At 52.4% G+C, this 12,500-nt stretch overlaps 1 non-coding gene and 1 pseudogene across 1 annotated transcript; one reads left to right on the top strand and one right to left on the bottom strand.

The window, feature by feature from the left end:
• Nucleotides 1–2,201: 2,201 nt before the first annotated feature.
• On the bottom strand, nucleotides 2,202–2,273 carry trnad-guc (transfer RNA aspartic acid (anticodon GUC)). The gene has a single exon. It is a non-coding gene; the product is annotated as a tRNA-Asp (tRNA).
• Nucleotides 2,274–2,703: 430 nt separating this feature from the next.
• LOC134095962 (U6 spliceosomal RNA) lies at nucleotides 2,704–2,779 on the top strand (annotated as a pseudogene).
• The last annotated feature ends 9,721 nt before the right edge of the window (nucleotides 2,780–12,500 follow it).

Genomic DNA, 12,500 nt, shown 5'->3' with positions numbered 1-12,500 from the left:
CGGATGATACACCGCCACAGCTGCTGGGCCCTGGGTCCACTGCTGTCAGACGATAAACCACCACTGCTGCTGAGCCCTGGGTCCACTGCTGCCGGACGATACACCACCACTGCTGAACAGGCCGCTGCCTTCAAACGGTACATTGCCAATGCTGGACTCTGGGTCCACTGTTGCTGGATGATACCCAACCACTGCTGCTGGGCCCTGGGTCCACTGTTGCTGGACAATACCCCGCCAGTGCTGCTGAGCCCTGGGTCCACTGCTGTCGGACGATACACCGCCACTACTGAACAGGTCGCTGCTGTCAAACGACACACCACTACTGCTGCTGGACGATAGCCTGTCACTGCTGCTGGGCCCTGGGTCCACTGCTGTCAGATGATACACCACCACTGCTGCTGGGCCTTGGGTATGCTGCCTGCTTTCAGATGATACACCACCACTGCTGCTGGGCCCTGGGTCCACTGCTGTCAAACGACACACCACCACTGCTGCTGGGCCCTGGGTCCACTGTTGCTGGACGATACCACTGCTGCTGGGCCCTGGGTCCACTGCTGTCAAACGGCACACCATCACTGCTGCTGAGCCCTGGGTCCACTGTTGATGGACGATACCCTGCCACTGCTGCTGGGTCCGCTGCTGCTCACACAGCTGTATTGACGCCTGACCCATCAGCCTACGAACCTAACGCTCAACGGCTCTGGAGTCGCCTCCTTTTTGTGCCACTGTATCCCTTGTCTCCATGCGCACCCTGTCAGTCCTCTTGATCCTCCAGGCAGTACTCCTCTTCTGGCGGTGCTCAAGGGCCAGTTCCGCTGCCGTAAAGGGCCACAGGGTCAGGTCGGAGGACGAGGGCTCAAACCCAAAGGGGGCACATATGCCAGTGTCTACAAGAAGAACACATAACCAATTGAAATCACACCATACAGACTTTATATTGTACTGTACTCAATAGCACACATTACAAATCAGGTATTCTGTTTACATATCTGACGCATATTTACACCTCGAATTTCGACTCCACACTGTATTAACAACATCTACAGGGACTAGACATGCTAGCCAGATGATCTGATGGGGGCTTAAATACATTTTCAGGGACCCCCAGCCCTCGTAAAAGTAGTAATCAAAAACAGCCCATTCATCACACTGTTTTTAGCATGCAAATCGCGAGTGACATGTTTACACTTCTAAAGCATATTTGCACATCGAATTTCAACTCCATACTGCTGTAACACCATCTCCATGGCCTTAAGAAGTGAGCCAGAGTGTCTGATCTCTTTTTAAAACTATTTCCAGAGATTGTCAGGTCATTACAGTGGCGATTGGTAGCTCGTTCATTCATTTCCTATGCATTTCATATGCAAATCGCGAGTGACATGTTTACACTTCTAAAGCATATTTGCACATGGAATTTTAACTCCATGCTGATGTAACACCATCTCCATAGTCTTAAGAAGTGAGCCAGAGTGTCTGATCACGTTTTTAAAGTATTTCAAGAGATCGCCAGGTCATTACAGTGGCGATTGGTAGCTAGCTCATTCATTCGTTTTCAATGCATTTAGCATGCTAATAGAGAGGGATATTCTAACGCATCTAAAGCATATTTAAGCTTTACATTTCAAGTCTACACTGTAGTAGTACGTTCCCCAATGTAAAATCAATAGTCTGATCACAATTTAAGTGCATTTTAGAGAAATCGAACCTAGCTGTTTGGATGTAAACAAACGGGGTTAGCCTAGCCTGCTGGTGCACAAAACCAGTGTCAGTACGCCGCTAATGGGATATCATCACGTAAAACCTTGAATATCAGACAAATTATCACTAAATAGATCGATGTTAATTCATTGGTTAGCACATAATTAGACCAAACTTACCTGAGAGTAAAAAATCCAGTCCCGATGTCTGTCATCAGTAACGCCGTCCACAGTAAATGATTTAAAGATGGCCGCCAGTCGTTTTGAAAAGCAGCTCAACAGCGCCGAAATGCGTGGCGGCCAAAAGTATATTGCATCCGTAGTGGTTTAGCACTACCATTGGAAATGAATGGGAAAGCGTTTAGGGCCGTTTAGCTGAATTATTCTCGGCTCCCGCGCGGGAGGCCCGGGTTCGATTCCCGGCCAATGCAGCATACTGTTTACTCTAGTGTTTTCCTAATGCAAAGAAGAAGGGACAGAGTGGAATCCAAAAAGCTGAAGCATCTCCCCGTCGGGGAATCGAACCCCGGTCTCCCGCGTGACAGGCGGGGATACTCACCACTATACTAACGAGGAGGACACTGTGTTTGTCTGCGATGCTTTGCTCCGCATTCCTGCACTTTCCACTTCAGGGCTTAGGCTGCTTGTCTCTAGGCATTGGCACAGGCCAGGCCGTCGAGAAGAATGACAAACGAGGCCTGGAGACCACCCACGCCGGCCTGGCCGGAGAACAAGGCCCCGCCTCTTTTTTCCACCTGGACATTTGTTCTGGCTAAAGTTAGGGCCTTTTGTGCACCTGGACATTTGTTCTGGCTAAAGTTTTGGCCTTCAATGTCAATGTGCAGTGTTTGGAGCACTCTGGCTAGCTGGCCACATACAGGCTTTCATCTGCATTAGCTGATACCCTTTCCTGGGCCTGGGTTTTCTTGCCCCTCAGCACCCACCGTGACAGACAGCGCTTGGGCTGAGGCGGGGTATATATGCTGAGGTGAGAACTTGCCAAGATGTGCTCGCTACGGCAGCACACCTACTAAAATTGGATCGATACAGAGAAGATTAGCATGGCCCCTGCGCAAAAGATGGTTACGGTTCTTCTATAACGGCCCGGCCCGCGGCGTCAGCCGCGGGCCGGCACCGTTATGTCACGGCATTTTGGCGACTCGTTTCCTACGCCTAGTCATGCTACTGTGCCAAATCCTAGATTGAACAGCTCGCTCTAACCATTTTTCCCAAATATTTGTAGTGAAATACGGAATGCACACGCTCTTTGAGGGAGACAAGTAAGACAAGCGAAAATGGACCGCACACAAATCAATATGCCGTGTCAATCACGTTACGTCGAGACCGGAACTTGAGAGCAGTTAAAGGGCCCGTGTTTTGTGTCGGCTCAATTATAAACATGCATTTATAGTATTAAAACCTATGTATTTCAGTAATAAAGGTAAGTAATAAAGGTTTTATGGTTTTATTTCAATCTGGTTTTATTGTGTGGAAAATAAAGTGTTTTTTCTTTTCTCTACAGAACCAGACATGCTTTTATATTGTTTAATACTTATGTATGTCAATGAAACTTGTGTTAATAAAGTTTGTGTTTTTATTTCAACCTGGTTTTATGGTGTGAAATTATTATTATTTTCTTTTCGCCACAGAAACAGACAGTGTTTAGGCAATTAAGCATTTTTTATTATTATTATTGAAACAAACAAAGGTACGAATAATTAAACTAAAAGAATATATAGATATAAATAATTGTTAAAAATATTTTAAAAACACACCATACTAAAACTACTACCACACATTAAATACAATATAAACAAATAAAAAGACAAACAAGACTAGAGGGATTAGAGTCTCAGAGGGGTCTTTGGGTTTTCAAGTCCCTCTGCTCTGCCAGCCACAGCTCCACACTTTTTCCGGCGTACAGGGCACAGAAGGTTTGGCCCTCAAACCTGCTGTGCCCGTAGTCTTTTTGGGACGGCTGGAGGCACTTTTGGCACAGCCGGAGCTTGTGGGGCTTGTGGGGCTTGTGGGGCTTCCTCCTCTTCTGGGTGGAAGGCCCAGGAGAAGGAGAGGCAGGGGGGGGAGGAGAGGCAGGAGGAGAGGAAGAGGCAGGGGGGGAGGCGATGCGCCTGCGCTTGCGGCGGGGCTTTGCTGGGGAAGAAGGAGAGGAGGAGGAAGGAGACACGGGGCACGGAGACGCAGGGGATGAGCCGGAGGAGGAGGAGATGCACAGCATTTGGGGCTTCCTCCTAGAAGGCCCAGGGGGAGAAGAGCCGGAGGACTCTGGAGAGGCAGCCTGAGTCCTCTCCAGCCTCTCCAGTCTCTTTTTGAGCCTCCACTGGGTCGTCTTGGGAACTTTCCCCGCATCCCCAGGGCCAAGCTGACTGGTGAGCCACTCGTGAGCCGTGGGCAACCCAGGGCCCTCCAGCTCACAGTAAAACTGGCCCTTGTAGAAGGCGTGCCCCGTGTCAAGGGTCCTCTCCTTCCCACAGATGGTGCAGGGGTCCCCTGGCTGGCTTTGGGGTTTCCCCTGCTCCTCCCGCAGCACCCTCTTGTCCTGCCGCATCCTGCTCCTCCAGCGGCACAGGGTGACCCTGTGTGGCATCCCCTCCACGGATGCCACATTCACAGCCACAGCTGCCCTCTGCTCTCGCCGCCATTGCAAAGGTGTTTTTGCTCCAGGGCCCTCCCCAAGCTGGCAGTAGGGAGTGCCCTGGAACGTTGTGTGGCCGTTCTTGGCCGTCCTCTCCCTGCCACAGACCTTGCAGGTCGGGGGCTTCCTCTTCCTCTTCCTCTTGGTCAGAGGGGGAGCAGGAGCAGGGGTGGTGTCTGACACTAAACGCAGGCAATAAAGAAGTCCTTTAGTCCAGATAAAATTAAATAGATGCACACACTACACAGATTACAACAATTTAGCAAGATAGATACATACCCTCTGGCTCAGGCTCCACACCCATCTCTGGCACACACATCTCTGGCACGTTGCTCTCACAGTCACGGTCCATGGTCACAGAATGAATTTTGAGCCACTTTTCCACCTGTATTTGTACCTGACTGAGGGGACGGATGCCCACAGAAGAGTCGGTCCGATCCTGACTGGCTGCCCTGCCCTATTGTCTTACCTTGATGGGCCATCATGACACACAAAAGCGGCCTGGACGTAGCCTGGACGGCCATCGTGAGATACAAAAGACACACTTCACACACACTTCTAGTTCTTTTCAAGTTTTTGCATCGTTAACACTCGGAGGTCTGGGGGCCTTTCCGGCACACTTAGGCAGTCTGCTACACCTTGACTTTGGTGAGTGGCTGTCTCAAATGCAAATGAGGTTTTCAAATCCCCAGGGGGGGTTTGGACAACAGAATTATTTTCAAAAAGCATTTTTAAGTTGATGTATCCTAACACTAGTAGTGTATGCTTCAACTGACCAACTGAAATAAAGGCACACAATATAAATGAAGAGGAGAAAGCATTGTTTTTCTTTTAAAATTGAAATTATTTATTTGAACTATATACAATATGTACAGGGTGTGGGTGGTGGTGGTGGTGGTGGTGGTGGTGGTCATGGAGGTGAAGGTGGTGAAGGTGGCGAGCCGAGTTAAGGTGGCGGGAGCCCCTCACGCTCCCGGTCCTTCATCCTCTGCAGCCACTGCTCCACAGTCCCCCCGTCGGCCCGGGAGCAGAAGGTCTCCCGTTTGTAGCGGCTGTGGCCAAATTCTTTTGTCTTTGGCTGGCCACAGCGCCTACACTTAAACTGGGAGAACCTTCTGACGGGCTTGAGGAGCTGTCCTTCCTCCCGGGCCCGACGCTGCTGCTCTTCCTGGAGCTTGTGCCTCCAGGCAGTGGAGCGGGGGATGGCGGTGGCTGGAGCAGTGGCTGGATCAGCTGAGGTGGCTGAGGTGGTGCTGGTGGAGGGAGCAGGGGTGGCTGAGGTGGTGCTGGTGGAGGGAGCAGGGGTGTTGTCCATGGCTGAGGAGGAGGAGGAGGTGGCGGCGGCGGCGGAGGCGAGGAGATCGTAGAGGCCCGGGGCCAGCGGCCCTCTGATGGTCACAGCCAGACCAGAGTCATCTGCGGGCAGGCAGTGCTGGAGGGGCTGGTCTGGCTGCTGAGGATGCTGCAGCAGAGTAGGTGGGGTAGACAGGGGCTCCGCTGCAGTCTTGAGAGCGCTGGGCCCCGGGACTGCGATGGTGATGGTGTCGGTCATCCTCGCCTTGCTCCTCCGGTTGTGCCTTACGAGAAATAAACAGACAGAAAACAAAATAGATTATTAATAAATTATCAATGAAATATATAAATCAAACACACACAGCTAAAGTATTCTGACTTACCACATCGACAGGGTGTGCTGGTTAACTTCATACAGCTGGATCCGGGTGCGCGCCATGAGGGCTGGACAGTCGAACACGTTGTCCTGGATCTGTCTGTAGTCCCTCATGACGGCACCCCAGCGGTTAACGCGCACCCCGGCGAGCGTCCTGCCCTCGTGGATATGCAAGCGGCACAGCTCCAGTATGACGGCCTCCACAAGCCTACTGGCCTTGGGAGTCTGTGCCGCTCCCGCCCCCAGACCCATGACGACACTGGAGAGAGAGAGAGAGAGAGGGAAAGTGTTGGTGAGTGAGTGAGTGAGTGAGTGAGTGACTATAGCAGGCTCTAAAAAAAATGAAATTGTAAATAATGCAGTCACTGCTTACCGCTTCACACTGTCCTCCCCTGGTGTGTGAGCGTGCCGGTTGCTGGTCTTGAACCGCCCCTTGACCAGCTTGTCCCGGTGGCGGGGGGGGAAGGTCACCGATGCCTTGTCAGCATCAGCCAGCTTCTCCCAGAGAGCGATAATCTCTCTGGCCTGCTGCTGCCTGACAAAGGCATGGTGACGCAGCTCCACGAGGGCATGGGCCAGGGCCACCACGTGCTGGTAGCCTGGGTGACCGTCTGGCCCAATGACGTCCTGAAAGAAAGCACAACACAAAGACACAGCACATCATGCAACGCTCCAAGCATACAACCTGAGCATATATGAAATGTTAACATTTGGCAACTGCACTCACTTCCTCCTCCTCCTCAGCCTGCTGCACCTCCATCCTGTCGTCGTCAGGCGGGGGGTGGGTGGATCCCGACTGGGATGACGAGGCCTCCCGCACAGTCGGCACACTGTGGGGCTCTTGGAGGAGAGCGCTGTGATGTTCGAGGAGACGGATCTCCTCTGGCTCCTCCTCCTCCTCCTCGAAGCCCTCATCAGTGGCCGTCCCGTCCTGGTCCTCCTCCTCGGCCTCGTCCGTCCCATCCGGAGCGTCGGGATCCCCCAGATCCTGCAGCACAGCGCCCGTCTGGGAGTACAGGTACTGCACCCCTAACAGTTCCCCTGCAGAGAGAGAGAGAGAGAGAGAGAGAGAGAGACATTAGCAGATGCCACAAGGCAGCAGCAGCAGCAGCAAGCACTCTCTGTCACTGATCTCTCTGTACCTGTGTACTCCCTGGGCTGGGTGTAGTTGTCAACCAGCGTGACCCCCTTGAAGTCCAGGGCCAGCTGGTTGAAGCTGTGCTGCAGGAGGCCACTGTAGCAACGCAGCGCCGACCGTTGTCCTCCCTCGACTGCCGCTCTGCCACGGTCCTCGTTCCACCGCACCAGGCCCTCCAGCAGGTACACCTGAAAGTGAACGTCACTCGCGGATGTACCTGGAAAACATAAAAAAAATGGGGGATGAAAGAGTCAGTGAGAAGCAAAGGGAAAAAACACAACAACACATGTAAATGTGGAGGAAAAAAAATTACCTGGGATGAAGCGGCACAGGTGCAGGTGGAAGGACTCCAGGGAAGTGGAGCCTCGTGCACACCGGAAGACGGGGAGCACCACACCACCCTTGGTGATCTCTCCCGTCCGCGTGTACAGCTCCACCCCCTCTGGGTCCTGGATGCAGTCGAGGTGGCGGCGCTGCGTGCTCCAGATCTCCTCCATGCGGTCACGGTCGATCAGCGGGACGCCCATGGTGTCCGTCAGCCCCCAGAAGGTGTCCAGCACCTCCTGGAGGAGCCGCTCCGTTTCCGCCGCACCCCTCGTACGGCGGCGACAGTGGCGAGCGAGCTCCTTGGCGGACAGCTTGATGTGGGCGTCCCTCCCCTCCACGGACTGCTTGGCCTCTCTCAAGCGGGTGACGTCCCCGGCGTCCCACTCGAACATGGCGAAGGAGAGTCTCGCCATGAAGAGGCCGTAGAGCTGGTGGCTGTTTGTGGTGACACCCCTCGCGAAGCGTCGCATGAGGTGCCACACGTCCAGCCTGACGACCAGCTCGTGCCACTCGTGGTACATCTGATGGACAGCCGACGTTCCCACGGTGGCACAGCAGTCCCGGTCCACGTACATGACCTTTGGAGGGGCCTTTCCGGCTTCCCGGTACCGCCGCATCAGGCCGGCCGCCATGTTGGTCAGTCCGTCCCCCTCGGCTGCGGTGAGGACGGACACGAGCACCTGCCCGCGCTCGTTGCCAACATTTGTGACCCAGGCGGCCGAGCCGGCGGCACCGCCCGCAAGCTTTTTGGCGATCTGCAAGACACGGCGCAAACACACACTTAGACACACGGCACGCCAACATCATACAGGGTAACAGGGTCTCACAGTGGAGAGAGAAATCTCACCTTCTTCGTGGAGTCCATCTTAAGAATATCGCCAAAAATGGACGTCACCCTGGCCTTGGTCTCGTCCAGCCTGGTGATGGCCTCGCGGACGTAGACCCCGCCAAGCCAGGTGAGTCCGGGCACCTTGTGCATCTCCGGGAGCGACACCTCCTGTGGTGCCGCTCCAGGTGCCCTTAGCTTGCGGAGCACGGAAAGGTACAGCATCGACCGTGACATCCACTCCCTGGTGTGCTGCTCCACCAGGAAGGCACGGAGGCGAGCCACACCGTTGCCCAAGGTGCGCTCCTTTAGCTGGCCAATCACCGCTCTGTCGCAGGACATCCTGGGATGGAAACAGAGTGTACAGAACACAGACAAATATAGTTAACTACAGAAACCTTTCATGTACAAGAAAATACATGTTGAGTGAATGTTGAATGACTTAAAGTGACATACTTGTACGTGTGAACAGCTGGGAACATTTCGCGGTGCGCGACGTCCAGCTGCTGCAGGATGTCCTGCGACCAGCTCGACACCTTCTTCAGACAGGAGGGGCACTGAAGGTACTCTGTGGCCATGTAGTACCACCCACTCCTGTCCAAGACCCTCCGGACGGTCTTGTATAATCCAGCGCCCATCAGTTTACGCCCACAGGCAGGGCACTTCAGACGGTATGCCCACATCCTGTAGGGCATCCACAAGAAGAATGGGCGCTGGAAGAAGGCGTGGGCTGTGGCGGGGGGCTGCGTGTAGAGGGGCCGGGCGCCTGGCGGAGTCCACCACAGCTTGAGGTCCGCTGTGAGGGCAACCTTGCCGTCGGCTGCCCTCCGGAACAGCGCCCGGCCCACCCAGTCCTGCTGCTCCTCAGGCAGCGTCTTCCTCCAGCTGAGGGGAAGCAGCTGAAACACACACAGCAGAGAGCAGAGACATACGGTCAGTGAGATGAATGTGCAGCACACAGACAGGCACACACACAGAAACACACACACACACACACACACACACACACACACACACATCATACACATACACATCACACACACCTCTTTGCCAGTGGGCAGTGGTGGAGCCGGCGGCAGTCCTTCCAGTGGCTGCTCTCGGGAGGAGGAGGAGAGAGAGGAAGAGGGAACAGCGGCTGGTGGGGTGTCCATGGACGTGGCTGACAACACATATCAGCATTAGTACGGTGCATTGCACGTGCGTTACAAGTGTATTCACATCAAATTTTATACTTACACGGAGAGTCGACCTCAGCGGCAGCGACAAGGACGTCGGCGTCCGATGGGTCCGAGGAGGAGGAGGCGGCTGGCTCTGGCCCGGGGATGGTGGTGGACTCCTTGTCCCGGGCCAATACATATTTCTGCACGACCTCCATCCTGGACCCAGGGCCTGGTGTCACCGTCCTTATCCACTGCAGAAAGCTGTAACAGAGCAAAGGAGGAAAAAAACAAACAAAATTATCACACGCACGCACGCACACACACACACACACACACACACACACACAAACACACACACACACACACACACACACACACACAAACACACACACACACACACACACACACACACACACTACTTACGTCCGACTCTCCTTGTCCCGCGCATCGTACATGGACTTGTACGTTCGATGCGCGTTGGCACCAAACCCCACCAGCGCAAGGTCTAGCCCCTCTGCTGACTTCTGGGAGCCCTCACGCAACCTACGCCTGGCGATGGCCATCACCATGGGTGGGTAGAGGCCAGCGTAGGAGGCAAGGGCGTCCTTATTCAGCATGAGGGGCGTCTTTGTGGTGTTCCCTTCCTCTCTCTCCCTCTGGTGGGACGCCAAGAGGGTGGCGGCGTACCCCACATCATTCTCCAGCAGCCACTGGAAAGTCTGCCCGCGGTACTGGCCCAACTGGAGCTGGCTTTCGGCCAGCACCGCCTCTGCAGAGCTGCCTCCCCTCAGTAAGGCTCGAGCGCTCGCCTCGGCCCGAACCTCACCTGCCCCCTTCACATGCCGGGGACCGGCAGTGGCCTGCTGGCGGTGTGCCACGGCGGCGGCAGAGGGGCGAAGGGCAAGTTCTGCGCCCTCGAAACTGAAAACTGGCTCAAAAGACATGTTCTGTAAAACAAGAAGAAACAAATCACTACATCAAACCAATGTTAATGTAAGGATAACAGCCCATTAGGTTTCACAATAGCTGGACAGTGACCCCCCCCCCCCCCCCCCCCCCAGTGACCTACTGCCCTGCCCCTATACACCCAACACCATGGAAATTGCGGTTGCATTTTAAACAAATAGCTCACATATTTCCACTTCGAATTTCGTTGCAGCATTTATATCACATGTACCTCCGGGTATTACAAACACAAAATCGTCGTCCGATCATAGTTTTATGCATTTTTCCGAATTTGAGAGGTCTCACGTGCGCCCATTCATTTCTCATTCATTGCTAGCGATGAATAGCTAGTGCAGTCACACTTTCAGCATGAAGTTTGCATAATTTAAACTTTACATTTCGTTGCAGCATTTATATCACATGTACCTCCGGGTATTACAGACACAAAAACGTCGTCCGATCATAGTTTTATGCATTTTTCCGAATTTGAGAGGTCTCATAAGGAGGCTATACTGACGTGCGCCCATTCATTTCTCATTCATTGCTATGGGACTAGCATAACGTTTATACATTCAAACTTAACAGAATTCTGATTGATTTAAAATGTCTGATTGACAAAATTGATTTAATACTGACTGTTATGAACACAAAAACACCAAACTTACTTAAAGTTCAATGCAACGACAAGGTCCGAGGTTGTGCCGGTGACGAGTGACCTTACAGCACCGTGAACTTAAAGTTGAACTGTTGACGCTGGGGAATTCGGCCAATCACGGGCCAGAACTAAATAGAATAAGCCAATGAAACATTGCGTCTTTTTGTTGAAAGGCGGGACATACAAATAGGACAAGCAAAAGCTAGTGAAATATTGTATTTCAACTACAGTTATGGTATTAAGCGGACCCTTTTATCCAACAATTTAATAGTGAACAATGTCAAGTTGGTAAGACTACATTAATTACACTGTAATTGTCTTACATTTTCATTTATTTACTGTTTATTAAGTTATGGCTTTATTTTCAGCCTGCTTTTATTTTAATTTTTTTTGTGATGTACTCTTAAGCATGGCTTTATTTCAGCCCGCTTTTATGGTGTGTGTTTTCTTTTTTTGGTGTTTCTTTTTAAAACATTGTTTTCCTTCCACAGAAACAGACAGAGTCTTTATTTACAAACATATGATTTATTTATTAAAGAACATTTACGGGAAAATGAGTACAACATTTAGTCGTACATGTACATGTACATGTACATGTACATGTGGAGGTGGGGAGGGGGCCGAGGCTGGTGGGGAGGGGGTCGAGGAGGCTGGTGGGGCGCCTGGGAACACATATCAGCATTAGCGAAGAACATGGTGGCAAACAACAACAACAACAACAACAACAACAACAACGAGATAACCACATGCACTGATGTTGTGAAAAGCACCTCACAGGCCGTGTAGACAGTGCAGTTACCTGGCTGTGGGGGGGCTTGTGCCGCCATGTCCCGGGCCAGCACATATCTCTGTAGCCGCGCAAGGCGGCACTCAGGTACACCCACCCGCAGGCGGCGCACCCACTCCAGATAGCTGTAACAGAGCAAAGTGAAAAAAAAACACACAAAGTCAACAGATATACATACATACACACACACACACACACACACTCTGTCTCTCTCTCTACTTACGTTTGACTCTCCGTATCCCCCGCGTCGTAGAGGGACCTAAAGGTGTAGAACCAATAGGGACCCAAGCCCACTCGTGTGTCCCCCAGGTCAGAGGAGGCGCCTGGAACAACAAGAGAACAGCATGCACCGATGAACCACTGGTGTATTGAGAAAAAGCACCTCACAGGCTGTTTTGTAGACGGTGCAGTTACCTGGCTGTGGGGGGGTATTTGGACTGGTCATTTTCTGAAAGACAAGAAGAAACATGAAGAAACAAATCAGTACCATTGTAATGCACTTGACTTTTGCCTAATTAGGCTACACTGTCAATACACTGTTATTACAATACACATTACTTGTTTGCCTCCCCTGATGTGATACGATAACACTGTTAAAAACCCATGCTAATGTCAGGATAGCAGCCCATTAGGTGTCACAATA

This window comes from Sardina pilchardus, chromosome 1 (genome assembly GCF_963854185.1).
Source record: "Sardina pilchardus chromosome 1, fSarPil1.1, whole genome shotgun sequence".
Classification (NCBI taxonomy): domain Eukaryota; kingdom Metazoa; phylum Chordata; class Actinopteri; order Clupeiformes; family Clupeidae; genus Sardina; species Sardina pilchardus.
Note: the sequence above shows the minus strand (reverse complement) of the source record. Positions and strands in the feature narration are given on the sequence as shown.